Here is an 18,813-nt window from a genome sequence, read left to right on the forward strand (position 1 = left end):
TTCTCCGCCCTGGCTCTGAGACTGGGGGCGTCACGAATTCCTGCCATTTCTCACCCACCCCCATCCAGAATTGTCCGTTAACTTCACTCTTCCTCCCTGGCATTCTTGCCTGTGGAGAAGAGAGAATTCGACGAAGTTCCCAGTGGGGTTTTGTTCTTACCTCCACGAGACACTCCCCCCCCACGTCCCCCGTCATGCGCAGTGGAGTCTGCATAGCTTGAGGCTACAGTTGGGACCTGCTAACAGCCCATGTTCCAGTGAGGGATCAGCTACTGGAAGGAGGTTTATTTAGTGATTCGTTATGTTATATATCTGTTAGATTGTATGCTTGCTGAAGACAGTACCTGGATCTGTCGGATCCAGCGCCGGTTCGCCGCCGGATTGCCAGTACCCCGCACACGTGACTGACACGTGTTAAAAGTTCAGTAAGCAGGGGCGCCTTGGGTGGCTCGGTCGGTTAAGCGTCCGACTTCTGCTCAGGTCATGATCTCGAGGTTCGCGGGTTCGAGCCCTGCGTCTTGGCGGGCTCCGTGCTGGCAGCCCGGAGCCTGGAGCCTGGAGCCTGCTTCTGATTCTGGGTCGCCCTCTTTTTCTCTCTCTCTCTCTGCCCCTCCCCTACTCAAGCTCTGTTTCTCTCTGTCTCAATAATAAGTAAACATTTAAAAAAAATTTTTTTTTAAAAGCTCAGTAAACCTTTGTGGAAGGAAGCAAGGAAGGAAGGAAAGAAAGGAGGAGGGAAGTTGCTTAGGGGTAACTATTTCTGGGTAGGATGCAGCCATGCTAAGGGCCAGTAGAAGGTTCAAACTTCTGAGAAGCACCGTAGAAGGCAAGAAGGATGAGGGAATACACCACTCAGTTCAGAACAACTAATTATCTTTTTTTTTCAGTCTTATTTTTAATATTCAGTGCTTCAATAATGGTATTTTGTGCAGCCCTTAGTATTTGGGGTAGAAGAGATATGGAAAGAGCCAAGGAAATAGCTGTAAAAACTACAAACTAGGGAAGAAAGATTTAATGAAAAAAATGAAAAGAATGTGTGTGTGTGTGTGTGTGTGTGTGAAACCTCCAAAGAATACACAAAAGTAAACTCGCAGTTGTGCGCTCACTTGGACGTCTGTGTTTATCTGTATAGCTTTCTCTAGGAATTGGAAGTGTACGTTTGCATTGATAACCATATTACAATTCCAGTCAACACCATAAAGTTCATTGTCATTTTCTCTGGTAGTGAGAAACTGGCTCCAATGAGGAGTATTTTAAGGAGCTGAAAAGAATAAAAAAGCAAGAGGTCACCATGATCCTAGCTCCCATGTTAGCCTCCTTCTAATGCCTGAAAGGGTGTAGGTCAGACTAGGGCAGAGGCCCTTTAAGAGACCAGCTTGGCTGTGGGTACACCCCTGGATTGCAAGAAGTCCCAGAAGTGTCAGTGCTTCAGACTGATTTATGACACTCTATAAATGCACACCAGGGCAAAGTTGAGCCAAAGCCAACTGGGGCCTCTGTGATTATGTCAAACCTCCAGGGTTTACTTAGCTTAACTCTGGGGGACTTCCTGCTGTTGATCTAACCTTAGGCCCGGGATTATGAGGTGAGCTTTTGGTTAGACTGGTATCAGATTAATTTTGGTATTTAGAAAAAATGGGAAGGTAGGAGAGACAGCTTAAAAAGAAAAAGCAATAGGTGTATCATCACTTTAAAGCAGTCATAAAGATTGATAAGGTTTACTGCATACATATTAAAATTTCCATATGGCAAAAATAGCAAAGGCAAATCAAAACACAAACAATAAACTTGGAAAATATGTGTAGTGTATATCATGAAGAAGAGCTAATTTTCATTTGTTTGTGGAAAGTACACCTGAAAGTCAGTAAGACCATCAACTCAAAAGAAAAATGGACAAAGGACCTTTAAAAAAAAATCATAAAAAGAAATACACGTGGCTTTCAAACCATGAATGATTGGTCAACCTCATTTTTAAAAATGTTTATTTATTACTTATTTTTAAGAGAGAGAGACACCCAGAGCACGAGTTGGAGAGAGGCAGAGAGAGAGGGAGACAGAGAATCCCAAGCAGGCTCCATGCCATCAGCACCAGTGTAGAGCCTGAAGCAGGGGGCTTGAACCCTTAGGAACTGTGAGATCGTGACCTGTGCTGAAGTCAAGAGTTGGACACTTAACTGACTGAGCCACCCAGGCACTTTCCAAAGTAGTGGTACCAATTTTTACTCCCCTGGTCAACCTCGTTTTTAACAAACGAAATGTAAATTCAAATTACAAGAGATGTAATTTTTCACTTAATAGAAGAGTAAAGATGAACAATTTTTTGATAAATCACTGTGTGGGAGAGGGTGTGAAGGAACAGGTACTCTATGCATTGTTAGTTGGAGTAAAAAATTGGTACCACTACTTTGGAACAATCTATCAAAATAAAAATGCACATATCCTTTGATCCAGTGAACCCATCTCTACAGAATTATCCTAAACATATGTGCATACACAGATATATGCACAAAAAACTTCTTACATTATTATTTGGGGAGGAAAAGTCTGAAAGAACCTAAATGCCTATCAATAGAGGGAATGAATATTAAACATGGTTATTATGTAAATTGAAAAATACACAAAATGGTTCATAGACGTATATAGGCAGGCATGTGAAACTATACATGATAGTACTGATTCATGATAGTACTGGATGGGAGGAGGGGCGACAGGTCTGACTCTCCTTCACTGATTGTGAAGATTATAGAATTTTTTTTTTTTTTTTGGTCTCAGACTATTTCAACTCTGTAACATTTTACCTCATTTATGTAAGAAAAAAAATAACAGCTATGACTAAGCATTCTCATCAGCTCTGAAACTTTGTGTATTGCACTCTTACTTTTCTGTATTTTTCCAGAAGGCATGATACAGATCAGTGGGTATAAGGTGATATCTTTTGTGTGAAAAAAGGCACCTGTGTGCTTGGTTACATGGAACTGTCTCTGGAAAGACAGACAAGGTGACAATGGCTGATCGCTGGCAAGGGGTGGGAGGGAGATTTATTTTTCAATGCACATTCCGACTCTGTGTATATTTAACCATGTGAATGTATTACTTAATGATTATAAAGAGCAAACAAAAAAAGCACATGTTAAGAGCCAGCTGTGCTTAGAGCTGAGATAAGCATTGCCTGCCCTCTAGATCTGGAGCTACCTCGACTTTACCAAGAGAAGAAAGGGCTTCTTTTTGCCTGAAGGGAGAGAGAAGGGGAGAGAGAGGGGTGCACAACTTCAACCCGCTGCATGAGCCCTGCCGCAAGCGGGGAGCAGCTATTACCACACCAGTTATGTAGTGTACAGGCAGGAAAAAACACTGAGAAACGTCCAGTATGGCAATGACAAGTATATTTTAGGAGGTGAGAAGGAAGCTGGGTGGCCAAGCAAACTTTCAGATGGTTATTCTATTTTCAAATCAGAGTCCTCAGCAAGAAGACAAAAACAAACAGTCCAATTAATGGAAAACAAACTATAAAACTCTAAGGACAAACATGGATGAACCTTGAAGACATATGCTAAGTGAAACAGACCGGTCACGGAAGGGACAGATACAGTGTGGCTCCACTTCTATGAGGGACCCACGTAGAAGTAGTCCTACATGTCGGAGTGGAGCTACATGATTAAGACAGACAGAGAGTAGACTGCGAGCTTCCAGGGATGGGATGGGGGTTGGGGATAGGGAATTTGTGTTTAATGGGAACAGAGATTCAGTTGGAGATGAAAACGTTCTGGAAATGCATGGTGGTGATGGAGTCACTGCGCAGTGAATGTACTTACTGCACTGAACTGTATGCTTAAAAAGAATTAAAATGATAAATCTTACACGATGTACATTTTATCACAATTAAAAAAAGGTTGCCTACCAAGCTGACAGTCCCGACAAGCCTAAAACCTTTAGTCATTTAAGGGTGCAATGTGGGGTACCTGGGCGACTCCATTGGTGGTTAAGCATCCGACTTCAGCTCAGGTCATGATCTCAAAGTTCCTGAGTTCAAGACCCACATTGGGCTCTGTGCTGACAGCTCAGAGCCTGGAGCCTGCTTCGGAGTCTGTCTCTGTCTCTGTCTCTGCTCCTCCCCCGCTGTGCCCTCCTTTCTCTCCCTCTCTCTCAAATAATAAATGAATAAACTTAAAAAAAAAAAGGTGTGATGCTTAACCAGTCTTATAGACTCATGGTCTTTAACCAAACCTTCCTTTATTTTTTTCCTTATGAATTTTCTGATTAGAGCGTGAGATACCACTTTGAGATTTAGATGTAAACAGGCATGCACGTATGTGTTATTAACATAACTATATATGTGTGTGTATATATATATCCACATAACTAAACAAACTGCTCTTAAAGTGATGAAGGCAGTGAGCCTTACTCAGATTTCCTTCACACAGTGGAAATATCCAGTGAACCCATTTCTGTTTTCTGTAATGGCCAAGAGGGGAGAAACATTGGAACGGTGGGAGTACCCTCCACCCCTCACTCCTTCACACAGCAACTACCCGTTGCTAACATTCAGGTGGATGACATCTCACTGCTTTCTGACCTTTCCACCAGTGTCCTAACTGAATTTCCTTCCAAAGACAGTGTCGTAATATGTGTGAGCGAGCCTGTCTCAAGCTCTGGGCTTTAGGGAGAGTCCTGGTTTCTGGACTTTGAACAGAACTAGGGCAGAGGGAGCCTGGTATCTGAAACAGATATTGCTGTCTGCTTATGCCAGCCAAACGCTGCTTTTGTAACTTTGTGTAGCAATGACCCAAGCCCTGGTTGCCCCAACACTGATTAGCCCACTTTATTGTGGTCTTGTTTTTCAAAATAACCATCTTGAGTGAGAGCCAAGGTGTCCTGTGGCATGTCACCCTATACCGTCTCTACCAATGACAGGGCCCATCTGGTGTGCCCAGTCCAGGCCCGTGCTCTGGTCCCGGAGCCTCCCACTCAGCACCACGGGATCCGTACATGACCTAATGGCATGGAAATATCACCGCCATCGGACTCAGACTGGGGAGAAATTGAAATACCCATCTTGGACTGGGAAACCTAGCTAGAATATTCCTAATCTGCCTTGACCCTTGTCTAAAAAGAACTTTTATTTCAGTTGGAGTTTATTTGTCTGGCAAATAGGAGCTCTGGCTCAGGGAGCAGGATTGGGGAGAAACAGACTGTTACAGCAATTGCGTACAATTTGAATCCTTGACACATTAGGTTTTTGGTGTTTTGTTCTTTTGTTCTTGTTTTTTGTTGTGTTGTTTGGTATTACCTTCAAATAATCTCTAATCAATTGTCAGAAACATCACAAGCTTTTGCTTTCACAGACCAAAGAACCCCTCAACACATCTTATTTTTTTCTGGGGTTAGAAAATACAGGGCTCATTCTTTACTTTTACTATCTCCAAACACTTAGGCCACAGGCGATACTTGGCTTCCTCAACACTCCCATCCGACTCTCTTTCTGGAAGAACAGGGAGAGGCAAGTGTTAATATTACATCTCTTCCTGAGGGCTGAGGATTTGAGGGTGAAGGAGAATCTGCTCCTTAAGGAAGGAGAATGAACTAAACCAGGGATGCATGGGCCTGCTTGGGCCCTTTATAGCTTTCCTTGAAGACCTTGCCTGTAGGCAAAAGCTTCTTTAGCTTGGAGCAACCACAAAGTTGTCAGCTCTTCTTCACTTGCAACTCTAACTGTGCCAGACTTTGTTTCCACTGCAAGCAATTCTCTATGATGTCCCTCAGACAGGCACTCTCTCCTCCTTATTCTCTATTTTATCCCTACATTTTTCTCATTGCTGCTACAGGTCTTCCCCAAAACTGGTTAACAGAGGGAAGCCTGACAATTTGTTCATTTATTCACCTTATGTTTGCTGAGCATATAATTTACAAACCACTGGACGTTTAGACTTCATTCCATTAATTTAAGAAATTAATAGTTTACAACTCATTTGGAAAGACTTCACTTGTTAAGTTTCTCACTTCAACTAAATTATATATATATATATTTTTTTTTCAATATGAAGTTGTTGGTGTGTTATCAGACAGTGTCCAGGACAGCGTTGTGAGTCATGAGTCTACTCCTGACATCTGGCAAAAGGTCTGCCACGTTGGCCCCAGTGTGTTTACACTGCAGTGTTCATTTTACCCTGTGGTTCTCTCTGGCACCAGTGTCTGAATCTTGAAGCTGGCACAGCATAACCTTTCCTTAAGATTCAGATGTACTTTTTCACCTTTTTTCACCTTTAAAAAAGGTGAAAAACACACATTGTTTTTCCTCCCAGTTACTCCTAAAGCTGGATGTTCCTGGAGCTCTATGTCTCTACCAGGCCCACCCCAGGTCCACAGTAGGGATAAGAAGTACACAGAAGCTTCAGCCTAAGTCCCATTACTGTAACTCTAGTGCTTATGGGTCTACTGTTCCCTTCCCAATTTCTTCACATTGATGCCATAGGGCTGAGGTTTTACCTGGTTTCCCTATCTAGGCTTCTAGTTTCCTGTTGAGATTAAAGATCGCAATGTATGTCTTCTCAGTACTGGTTCCTTTAAGGACCATTCTAAAGTTTTATGTGATCCTGGTGAGGCTATGAAGGCCTTCTCCTAATCCCTGGATAACAGTGTGGGTATGTGGCCTATGCTGGCCAATCAGAGAACCCTAATCTTCCTTGGAGGTGGTGGTTGGTTCAGGAATAGGGAAAACCCGGGGCACCTGGGTGGCTCCGTCAGTTAAGTGTCCACCTGCAACTCAGTCATGATCTCACAGTTCGTGAGTTTGAGCCCCACTTTGGGCTCTGTGCTGACAGATCGGAGCCTGCTTCAGATTCTGTGTCTCCCTCTCTCTCTGCCCCTCCCCCATTCATGCTCTGTCTCTCTCTGTCTCTCAATAATAAATAAACATTAAAAAAAAAAGGAATAGGGAAAACCCATGCCAGCCAACTCAGAACTCTTCTCAGACTTTTTTTTTTTTTTAAACTAAAGTTGCCTGGAAAGGTGTTCTTTATCCATTAGCTTGGGGAAAGTGAGACAGGAACAGCTAACTGCCATCTTGCCTTTGGCAACAGAGCCTACAGGTAAGGGAAGCCAAAGAGAGGCAAGGAGTTCAGAGATAGAGTGGTGGATTGGGTTGTAGCTTCCAAGTCTTCATGCTTCATTTGAAATTATATATAGAAAGAGATAGATTTATCTATCTATCCATCTATCATCTGTATCTATCTATCTATCTACCTATCTATCCATCTCTTTCTCTCTAATCTTTTGCCATTTGACTTGCATTGCCTCCCACTAGAGTAAATGGAATTTACATCTGTGCCATTGATTTTGGACTTGACCATATGACTTATTTTGACCAGTAGACTAGGGATGAAAATGACTAGGGTGGGGGCGCCTGGGTGGCTTAGTCAGTTAAGCATCTTCAACTCAGGTCATGATCTCACGGTTCATGAGTTCCAGCCCCACATCAGGCTCTGTGCTGACAGTTAAGAGCCTGGAGCCTGCTTCGAGTTCTGTGTCTCCCTCTCTTTCTGTCCCTTCACTCCTCACACTCTGTCTCTGTCTCTTTGTCTCTCAAAAATAAATAAACATTAAAGAAAAAGAAAGAATGAAATGACCATTGTGCCCATTCTAAACTGAGGTCTTATGAGTTTCCACCAACAATTTTCAATCTTCTGCTGTCTCCCAATGGAAAGAACAGATAGCTGTTCATCCCTCTGCTTTGGTCTCAGAATGAAGACATGGAGCAGATCTGTAGCCAACCTGAAGCCCATCCATGTTCAGCTGAGCCCATCCATGCCCAGCCAATATTAGCTTAGACATAGCCAATCTGCAGACTCGTCCGCATGAAATAAATATTCATTGCTGTAGGTCTTTGAGATTTTGAGGTTACTTGCTATATAGCATTGAGGTTTGGAGACTACTTGCTACAAAGCATGTTTATAGCAAAAGTAACTAACATAGATGGCCATTGAAAGAGTTCTGAGTGTATCATTTAAACCTTTGACCACACTACATATGAAGTAAACACCTCCCAATTATGTGAGTTGAGTTTCTATTATTAGGAAATAGGGGCACCTGGGTGGCCCAGTTGGTTAAGCGTCTGACTTCAGCTCAGGTCATGATCTCACGGTTCGTGGGTTCGAGCCCCACGTCGGGCTCTGCGCTGACAGCCAGCTCAGAGCCTGGAACTTGTTTCGGATTCTGTGTCTCCCTCTCTCTCTGACCCTCCCCTGCTAATGCTGTCTCTCTTTCTCTCAGAAATAAATAAAACATTAAAAAATATATATTTAGGAAACAAACAGGTCTGGACCAATGCAAAAATCCTTCCTAAACTCCCAGGATGTAGTCTAATAATCTTCACTAGTCATTACAACTTCCTCCGCCGGAATATTGGTTCTGTTTATCTGCTGGCATCCTGACGTAAGTGGTCAGATCACAAGCAATTACATGATTGCCACAGCCTGACCTTTAATCTCACCCAACACCCAACACTTTTAACAGAGCTGATGTATCCCAACTGCCAAATAATCATCTGTCCTTTGTCCTCAGGGCTGATATCTGCCCTAACTAACAGCTGAACTTGCCCTAAGCCTTGAATCCTGCCCTTTTTAGATCTAGCCTCGGCCGCTGGGTCTGTTTCTTCAGTTCCTTTGGTCTACTCACCATTTGGCTCTATTCTTGCCCTCAAACCTAAATATCTGAAACAGAATACACTTTTACTATGACAATGTAGATATAGTAAGTATAAAAAATAAGTGCAAGATAAACATTTCGCCTTAATTCATGTTATCTTTGACTTTACTGCAGATAGGATTTTTTTTTTCTAATTTACCCTGAATTCTATTCTGGAGTGAAATTCGTGCGGAGAGGAAATCTGAAAATGTGGATCAACTTTGTCAGAACCTGGAAATGGGAAGATGGGGAGCAAAATTGGTGGATGTCCCTTCATAGAGCTGGTGCATAGCTCCAAGAAAATCCATATTAGCAAGGATCATTTGTAGAGCATAGACGACATTAACTTTAGATTGCTCTTTATTTTTTTTAAAGATTTTTTTTTAATGTTTTATTTATTTCTAGGAGAGAGAGAGAGAGAGAGACAGCGTGAGCAGGGGAGGGTCAGAGAGAGAGGGAGTCACAGACTGAAACAGGCTCCAGGCTCTGAGATGGCAGTCAGCACAGAGCCCGACGCGGGGCTCGAACCCACGAACCGCGAGATCATGACCCAAGCGAAAGTCGGACGCTTAACCGACTAAGCCACCCAGGCGCCCCTAGATTGCTCTTTAGACTCCCTAATTCTTTTAAAAAATGTATATCATTTTCAGACTTTTATAAGATATTTTTAAAATTCAAGCACAGATAATAATATAGAAAACACAAATAATATAACAAACACCTCTACTCTCACAATCCAAGATTTGTAACTTTTATACTTTTATGTGTTTTATCTTTTTTCCTTCAGAGAAATAAAACATTATAAGTGTAGTGAAAAGTCCCTTTAACCACTACTCTTAGTTCTTTTCTCTTTATCTTTCCATCCCATGAGCAGAAAAGTTCTTTTTAATTCAAATCAATGCCATTTTACTGTTCAAGTTGTTTTGCCTCTTGTTTTTAGTCCATGTGTGTGTGGTTTTTTGGTATTTTTGTTTTTGTTTTTGTTTTTGTTTTGAGAGGGAAAGAGAGAAAGAGAGAGAGAGCATATGCATGAGCAGGGTAGAGGCAGAGAGAGAGAGGGACAGAGGATCAGATGCTGTGTGACAGCTGTGCTGACCTGTGCTGATAGCAGAAAGCCTGTTGTGGGGCTGGAACTCAAAAACTATGAGATTATGACCTGAGCCGAAGTTGTACACTTTTAACCTATGAGCCATACAGGCGTGCTTTTTTTGATAGTTTATGTTTATTTTCTTTTTAATTTTATTTAAATCCAAGTTGGTTAATATATAGTGTAATTATGGTTTCAGGAGTAGAATTCTGTGATTCATCACTTACATAGAACACCCAGTGCTCATCCCAACAAGTGTCCTCCTTAATGCGCATTACCCGTTTAGCCCATCCCCAACCTAACACCCTTCCAACAACTCTCGGTTTGTTCTCTGTGTTTAAGAGTCTCTTATGGTTTGCCTAGTCCATGTACTTTTGAGATATGTGCACACTGAACTGCATGGATCTAATTTATTCCTTTTAGTGATATCATAGTATTACAATGCATGCATATACCACATTTTATATTTTTATATCCATTTCTCTACTGATGTATTTTGGTTGTTTTCAGTTCTCTTGCTATTTCAGAGAATGTTCTAAGAACAAATGTTGTACATTTCTTTTTTTAAATGTGTATTTATTTATTTAAATTGTTTAAAATGTTTATTTTTGAGAGAGAGACAGAGTGCAAGCAAGGGAGGGGCAACGAGAGAGAGACACAGGATCTGAAGCAGGTTCCAGGCTCTGAGCTGTCAGCAGAGAGTCTAAGGCCAGCTAGAACTCAGGCACTGTGAGATCATGATTTGAGCTGAAGTCCGATGCTCAACTGACTGAGCCACCCAGGGGCCCCAATGTTTATTTCTAGAGTGGGGGAAGGGGCAGAGAGAGAGGGGGACAGAGGATCTGAAGTGTTTTCTGCACTGATAGCAGAGCCCAATGCAAGGCTCAAACCCACGAACCATGAAATCATAACCTGAGCCGAAGTCAGACATGTAACCAACTTAGCTGCCCAGGTGCCCCTGTACATCTTCTCCCGTACATTGTGCAGGAGCTGACCCTGTTATTCAGAATGTCTCACCACCTTCCGAAAAATACAAGAACCTTAGCACCTTTAATTCTATACAGCAGCAGTCTATCTTACATGCTATTTTCTGAGCACTTGAGTTCCACTCTCTTTATATATTCGTCATCAATATAATATACAGTTAGACAGTGACAGCATATTTAGATTTATTTAAAGCTTTATCAGTTTCAGGGCACCTGGATGGCTCAGTCGGTTAAGCGTTGGACTTCAGCTCAGATCATGATCTCATGGTTTGTGACTTCGAGCCCCTCATCAGGCTCCCAGCTGTCAGCGCAGAGCCCACCTCAGATCTTCTGTTCCCCTCTCTCTCTGTCTCTCCCCCATTCCCTCTTGTGCTTTCTCTCTCAAAAATAAATTTAAAAAAATTTTAAATAAAGTTTTGGGGCGCCTGGGTGGCTCTGTTGGTTAAGCGCCGACTTCGGCTCAGGTCATGATCTCGAAGTTTGTGAGTTTGAGCCCCGAGTCCTGTCCTGACAGCTCAGAGCCTGGAGCCTGCTTCGGATTCTGTGTCTCCCTCTCTCTCTGCCCCACTCATGCTCTGTCTCTCTCTCTCGCGCACTCAAAAATAATAAACATTAAAAAAATTTTTTAAATAAATAAATAAAATGTCTCTTTAAATAAATAAATAAATAATAAAGCTTTATCAGTTTCTTTGCTCACCAATCTTTTTTTGGGGGGAGGGGGGAGGGATCATTTATTTTTTCTTTTGTATGCATATGTATGTGTGTGAGAAATAGACCCTACAGATAAAACTATATGAATATGTGCTAGTACTACAGCATATATGTATGAATAATATGATATCTGAGATACACTTCAAAATAACCAGGGAGGGGAGAAAGTTGGTGATAGCATAAAGTGAGTAATCTCACTTTGTGTTGTGTATTGAAGACTATTAAAATTGGGTTGTGGATACAGGGAGCTTATACTATTTGCTCTATTTCTTTGTTTCACTGAAAAATTTCATACATGTTAAAGAATTTAGAAAAAATAAAAAGCACTGTACTGATAGTAGAGGTCCTGAACTCCTGTACTCACTCTGTAGCTGACTAGCTGTGCCACTTTTTACAAGTCACTTTCTTCCTCTGGGCCTCAAGTGTCACCTCTCTAAAATGAGAATTGAAGTAGTTGATATTTAAAATCCTGTCCTGTTTGGATATGGTAAGAGACATTATAGATCTTTTTCATTTTGCTATTGTTTTTTATTTTTTTAATTAATTAATTTTTTTTAATGTATATTTTTTTATTTATCTCTAGGAGAGAGAGAGAGCGTGAGCAGGGGAGGGTCAGAGAGAGAGGGAGACACAGACTCCAAAATAGGCTCCAGGCTCTGAGCTGGCAGTCAGCACAGAGCCCCACGTGGGGCTCGAACCCATGAGCTGCGAGATCATGACCCAAGCGAAAATTGGACGCTTAACCGACTAAGCCACCCAGGCGCCCCTATGGTTTTTTATTTTTATTGAGACATAATTCACATACCAATAATTCACCATTTTAATGTGCACAATTCAGTGGTTCTTAGTATATTCACAAGGCTCTGCAATCATCACCACCATCTAATTCTAGAACATATTTATCTCCCCCAAAAGGAATCCCATACCCATTAGTATTCACTCTCAATTCTCTTACCCTAGTCCTTAGTAATCACTAATCTACTTTCTGGTTCTAAAGATTTACCTGTTTTGGATATTTCATATAAATGGAATTAGATCATTCTTTTTTTAAAAAAAATCATTCTTTCACTTAGCATGTTTTCAAGGTACTTCATTCCTTTCTATGGCCAAATAATATTCCATTGTATGGATAATATCACATTTTGTTTACTCACTTATCCGTTGATGGATATTTGGGTTATTTATCTTCTTTGGCTCTCATAATGAATGCTGCAATGAACATACATGTGCATGTATTTGTATGAACATGTCTTATCAATTCTCCTTGGTATAAACCTGGAGATAATGCTGAGTTATATGGTTAACTGTATCTAAATTTTTGAGAAACTTCCACTGTTTTCCACAGTGGCTGCATGAGGGTTCCAATTTTTCCACATCCTCACCAGCACTTTTTATTGTCTGTGTGTGTGTGTTTTCTTTTTAATTGTAGCTATTCTAGTAGGTATAAAGTGGTTTTTCATTATGGTTTTAACTTGCATTTCCCTAAATACTAATGATATTGAGCTTCTTTTCATGTGCTTACTGGCCATTTATAGATCTTTTTTGGAGAAATGTCTTTTCAATCTTTGCCTCCCCTTCACCAACCCCCCTTTTTAAAAGTAGGCTCCATGCCCAACCCCAACTTGGAACTTGAACTCATGACCCTGACTGAGCTTGAGAGTCTTATACTCTACTGACTGAGCCAGTCAGGCACTCCTGCCCATTAAAAAAAATTTTTCTGTGTGTTTATTTTTGAGAGAGAGACAGCATGTGAGTGGGCTAGGGGCAGAGAGAGACGGAGATGCAGAATCTGAATCAGGCTCCAGGCTCTGAGCTGTCAGCACAAAGATGCAGGGCTCAAACCCACAAACAGCAAGATTATGACCTGAGAGGAAGTCAGATCCTTAACCAACTGAGCCACACAGGCGCCCCACTCCATTTTTTAATTGAGCTATTTTTCTTTTTTATTGAGTTGTATGAGTTCTTAATATGTTCGAGACGTTTATCAAATATATGATTTCAAATATCTTCCTCCATGTTGTGGATTGTCTTTTCACTTTTCTGTTACACAAAATCTTCATTTTTATAAAATCCAATTTATCTTTGGTTGCTTGTGTTTTAGGTACCATATCTAAGACATTGTTGCTTAATCTGAGACTGTGAAGATTAATACTTATGTTTTCTTCTTAGAACTTTATCTTCTTAGCTATGACATTTAAGTCTTTGATCCATTTTAAGTTAAACTTTTTATATGGTGTGAGGTAGGGGTCTAAATTCATGAATTTGAACAGGGGTATCTGTTGCACCATTTGTGAAAAGACTATTCTTTTTCCAGTGGATGGTCTTGGCTTCCTTGTCAGAAATCAACTGACCATAGATGTATGGGCTTATTTCTAAACTATTCATTCTATTCCATTGATATGTATGTCTATTCTTATGGCAATATCATATCATCTTGATTAGGTTTGAAGTAAGTTTTGTAGTTGAGAAGTGTGAGCCCTTTGACTATTCTTTTTCAAGATTATTTTGGCAATTCTATGTCCCTTGCTTTTTCACATTAGCTTTAGGATCAGTTTTCTATTTCTGCAAAAAAGGTAACTGGAATTCATAAATGTAATTTATATCAAATTCCTCAATGAGGCCTTGTCTAGCTTGGTCATCGTTATATCTCCAACATCCAGCTCAGGGTCTGATCTAGAGTAGGTTCTCAATATCTTATGAGTGAATGAGAGGGGGAAAAAGTACAGTTTAAAAAATAGCAATAAAATGTACCTAAGCCATGACATGGAACATTATTATACCTCAAAAGCCACTTGTATGCCACTCCTTGATCAAACTTCCTCATTTCTTTGTCTTTTTTTTTTTTTTTTTTTTTTTTTAAGCTAACTGTNTTTTTAAATGTAACTGTGTATCTATCTCTGGTTAGTTTTGCCTAATTTTTTAGTCAATACACTGGTTAGTTTTGCCTATTTTTTTTTAACTTTCGTGTAAGTGAGATCATAATGTTATGTATTCTACTGTGATTTGCTTACTTCAAAACACATTATTTTTGCAATTCATTCATGCTAATACATGAAACTTCTTAAAATTGAAGTGTAACAGGGTCACCTGGGTGTCTCAGTCAGGTAAGCATTTGACTTTGGCTCAGGTCATGATCTCATGGGTTTGTGGGTTCAAGCCCCAAACGCTCTGTGATGACGACAGCTCAGAGCCTGGAGCCTGCTTTAAATTCTGTGACTCCCTCACACTCTGCCCCTCCCCTGCACACTCTCTGTCTCTCAAGAATAAATAAACATTTAAAAAAAATTTTTAATTGAAGTATAGTTTTCAGGTGTACAACATGATTTGACATTTGTGTGTGTTGCAAAATGATCACCACAATGTCTAGTTACCATTGCAAAAAAATCCTTTTGCAGTAATTGACCTATTCAGATTTTCTAGTTCTTTATGAATCAGTATTAGAAGACTATATATTTCTAGTCATTTTTCTATTTTTTTTGCCAGGTTGTCAAATGTGTTGGCATATAATTGTTTGTAGTAGTCTCTTATGATGTCTTGTATTTCTTTGCTGTCAGATGCAAAATGTGACATCAAAAACAAAAAGTTATGGAGGAAGGAGTAAAAATGCAGAGTTTCAGAATGTATTCAAACTTGTTATCAACTTAAAATAAATTGCTTTTTGATATCACAATTTACATCTTTTTATTTTGTATATCTCTTAACTAATTATTGTGGTTATAGTTATTTTTGCTGCTTTTGCCTTTTAACCTTCATGCTAGCTTTGTAAATGATTAACTCACTACCTTTATTATATATTTACCACTGGATTTTTACTCTCGCATGTTTTTTTCTTATAAATTTTTGCCCCCCCCATCTTTTAGCTTAAAGAAATTCCTTTAACATTTCTTGTAGGGTCAATTTAGTAGTGATGAATAAATCCTTTAGCTNTGTGGTTATAGTTATTTTTGCTGCTTTTGCCTTTTAACCTTCATGCTAGCTTTGTAAATGATTAACTCACTACCTTTATTATATATTTACCACTGGATTTTTACTCTCGCATGCTTTTTTCTTATAAATTTTTGCCCCCCCCCCATCTTTTAGCTTAAAGAAATTCCTTTAACATTTCTTGTAGGGTCAATTTAGTAGTGATGAATAAATCCTTTAGCTTTTGTTTGTCTGTAAAGCTCTTTATCTCTCCTTTACTCTTTTTTTTTTTTTTAAATAGGTTCCATTCTTAACATGAGGCTTGAACTTACCACCCCCCTGAGACTGAGAGTCACATGTTCTACTAACTGGGCCAGCCAGGTGCCCCTCTTTATCTCTTCTTTGATTCTGAATGATAACCTTGCCAAATAGAGTGCTCCTAGTTGGAACTTTTTCCCCTTCAGCACTTTGAATATATCACAACACTTCCTTCTGACCCAAAGCATTTGTTTTTCACATTGTGCTTTGTTTTTCTCTTGCTGCTTTTAAGATTTTCTCTTCATCTTTAACACTTGACATTTTAATCATAATGTGTATTGGTGTGGATCTCTCTGCGTTTATCTTTTTTGGAACTCTTTGGCTTTCCTGGATCTGGATATCTGTTTCTTTCCCCAGGTTAGGGAGGACTTCAGCCATTATTTTTTCAAAGAAATTTTCTGCTCCTTTCTTCTCTCTCTTCGCCTTTTGGGACCCATATAATGCAGATGTTATCCTGCATGATGTTGTCTCACTTTTTAACATTAATTTTTCTTTTTGCTGCTCGGATTGGGTGAGTTCTACTTCCCTCTTTTCCAGCTTACTGATTCTTTCTTCTGCTTCATCGAGTCTGCTGTTGTACCCCTCCAATGTGTTTTTTCAGTGCAGTTATTGTATTCTTTAGTTCTGTAACTTCTGTTTGGTACTTTCTTATATTTTCTGTCTCTTTGTTGAAGTTCTCACTGTTCATCCATTCTTCTCCTGAGTTCAATGAACATCCTTATGATCATTATCCTGAACTCTTCATCAGGTAAATTACTTATCTTTGTTTCACTAAGGTTTTTCCCCTCTGGGGTTTTATCTTGTTCTTTTTTATTGGAACATGCCCCAGTCTCCTTATTTTGCTTGACTCTGTTTGTTTCTATGTATTAGGTGAAACAGCTCTCTTTTCCAGTCTTAAAGGAGTGGCCTTTTGTAGGAAAGAAAACCTACCATTTAACCTTGCCTTAGTTCTTGGTTGTTTCTCAAACTTTAATGATTGTCTAAGCAACCTGATTTTTTCCTTAAAAAAATTTTTTTAATGTTTATTTTTGAGAGAGAGAGATAGAGATAGAGACAGAATGAGAGTAGAGGAGGGGCCGAGAGAGAAGGAGACACAGAATTCAAAGAAGGCTCCAGGCTCTGAGATATCAGCACAGAGCTCAACATGGGGCTTTGAACCCACAGACCATGAGATCATGACCTGAGCTAAAGTCGGTTGCTCAACCACCTGAGCCACCCAGGTACCCCAACCTGATTTATTCCTGATAGATCCCACTTATTGAGAGACTTCCAGTTCCAGAGGGAGAGTCTCAGTTAGCCCTTAGTTTCAGGCTAATTGGAAAGTAGACCCTCAGGCAGCAATTTTTAAGGTATGCAAATATATACAGTCCTGTGGTACCATAATGGTTAACCTTGATGGCCTCCAGACCAGGAAATCTGGAAGTGTCTCATTGGAGACAGTTGCAAAAATCGGGGCTCCAGATGAGTCCTTTATGGGAGGTACCAGAAAACTAGCAAAGCCAAGGGAGAGTGCAAAGATGGCATCCCCAGGCTACATTCCCTGAGAGCATTTCTGTAGCTTCTGGATGTGTGGCAACCTGAAATTTGTCCCTCTATTCATGTCTTCCGCCCTTTTTTTAACTGGATTATTTGTTTTTTGGGTGTTGAGTTTTACAAGTTCTTTATATATTTTGGATACTAACCCTTTATCCGATATGTCATTTGTAAATATCTTCTCCCATTCCAAAGGTTGCCTTTTAGTTTTGTTGATTATTTCCTTCATTGTGCAGAAGTTTTTGTTTTTGTTTTCTGTAGTCCAAATAGTTTATTATTGCTTTTATTTCCCTTGGCTCTGGGGACCTTTTCTAGAAAAGAGTTGCTAAGGCTAGTGTCAGAGAAATTATAATCTGTGCTCTCTTTGAGGATTTTTATGGTTTCAGGTCTTTTTTTTTTAAATGTTTATTTATTTTTGAGAGAGAGAGAGAGAGAGAGAGAACATGAGCAGGGCAGAGAGAAGGAGGCAGATGATCCAAAGCAGGCTCTGAGATGTTAGCACAGAGCCCAATTCAGTCATCAAAATCATTAGCTGTAAGATTATGATCTGAGTCAAAGTCAGATGCTTAACCAACTGAGCCACCCAGGCACCCCTGGTTTCAGGTCTTGCATTGAGGTCTTTAATCCATTTTGAATAGATTTTTGTGTCTAGTGTAAGACAGTGGTTCAGTTTCGTTCTTTTACATGTTGCCGTCCAGTTTTCCTAACACCGTTTGTTGAAGACTGTCTTTTTCTCATTGAATATTCTTTCCTGCTTTGTCAAAGATTAATTGACCACATAATCATGGGTTTATTTTTGTGCTTTCTATTCTATTCTGTCCTGTTGATCTGTATGTCTGCTTTTGTGATCTATATGTCTGTTTTTATTACTTAAGCTTTATAATATAACTTGAAGTCTGGAATTGTGATGGTTTCAGCTTTGCTTTTTCAAAATTTCTTTGGCTATTCAGGGTCTTTTGTGCTTTCCTACAAAGTTTAGGATTATTTTTTCTAGTTCTGTGAAAAGTCTTGTTGATATTTTGATAGGAATTGCATTGAGTGTGTAGATTGTTTTGGGTTATAGAGACAATTGTTCTTCCCATCCATGAACATGGGTTATTTTTCCATTTCTTTTTGTCATTTTCAATTTCTCTTATCAGTGCTTTACAGTTTTCAGAGTACAGGTCTTTCATCTCTTTGTTTAGGTTTATTTCTGGTTATCTTTTTATTTTTGGTGCAACTGTAAATGGGGATTGTTTTGTTAATTTCTCTTTCTGCTGCTTCATTATTGATGTACAGAAAAGCAATGGATTTCTGTCAAATGATTTTGTACCCTGTGACTTAACTGAATTTGTTTTTCAGTTCTAGCATATTTCTGGTGAAGTCTGAGGTTTTCTATCATGTTATCTGCAAATAGTGAAAGTTTGACTTCTTTGTTGTCTTTGTTGATTTTGTTGTCTGATTGCTGTGGCTGGGACTTCCAGTACTATGTTAAATAAATATGGTGACAGTGGACATCCTAATCTTGTTCCTGATTTTAGGGAAAGGCTCTCAGTTCTTCCCCATTGAGGATAGTGTTAGCTATGGGTTTTTCATATACGGCCTTCACGGCCTTCA

At 39.8% G+C, this 18,813-nt stretch overlaps 1 protein-coding gene across 1 annotated transcript in view; it reads left to right on the top strand.

The window, feature by feature from the left end:
• ADIPOR2 (adiponectin receptor 2) overlaps positions 1–18,813 on the top strand; it is a 123,338-nt gene that overhangs the window by 263 nt on the left and 104,262 nt on the right. The window lies entirely within an intron of this gene.

The sequence above is a fragment of the Crocuta crocuta genome, unplaced genomic scaffold, assembly GCF_008692635.1.
Source record: "Crocuta crocuta isolate KB4526 unplaced genomic scaffold, BGI_CrCroc_1.0 scaffold72, whole genome shotgun sequence".
Classification (NCBI taxonomy): Eukaryota; Metazoa; Chordata; class Mammalia; order Carnivora; family Hyaenidae; genus Crocuta; species Crocuta crocuta.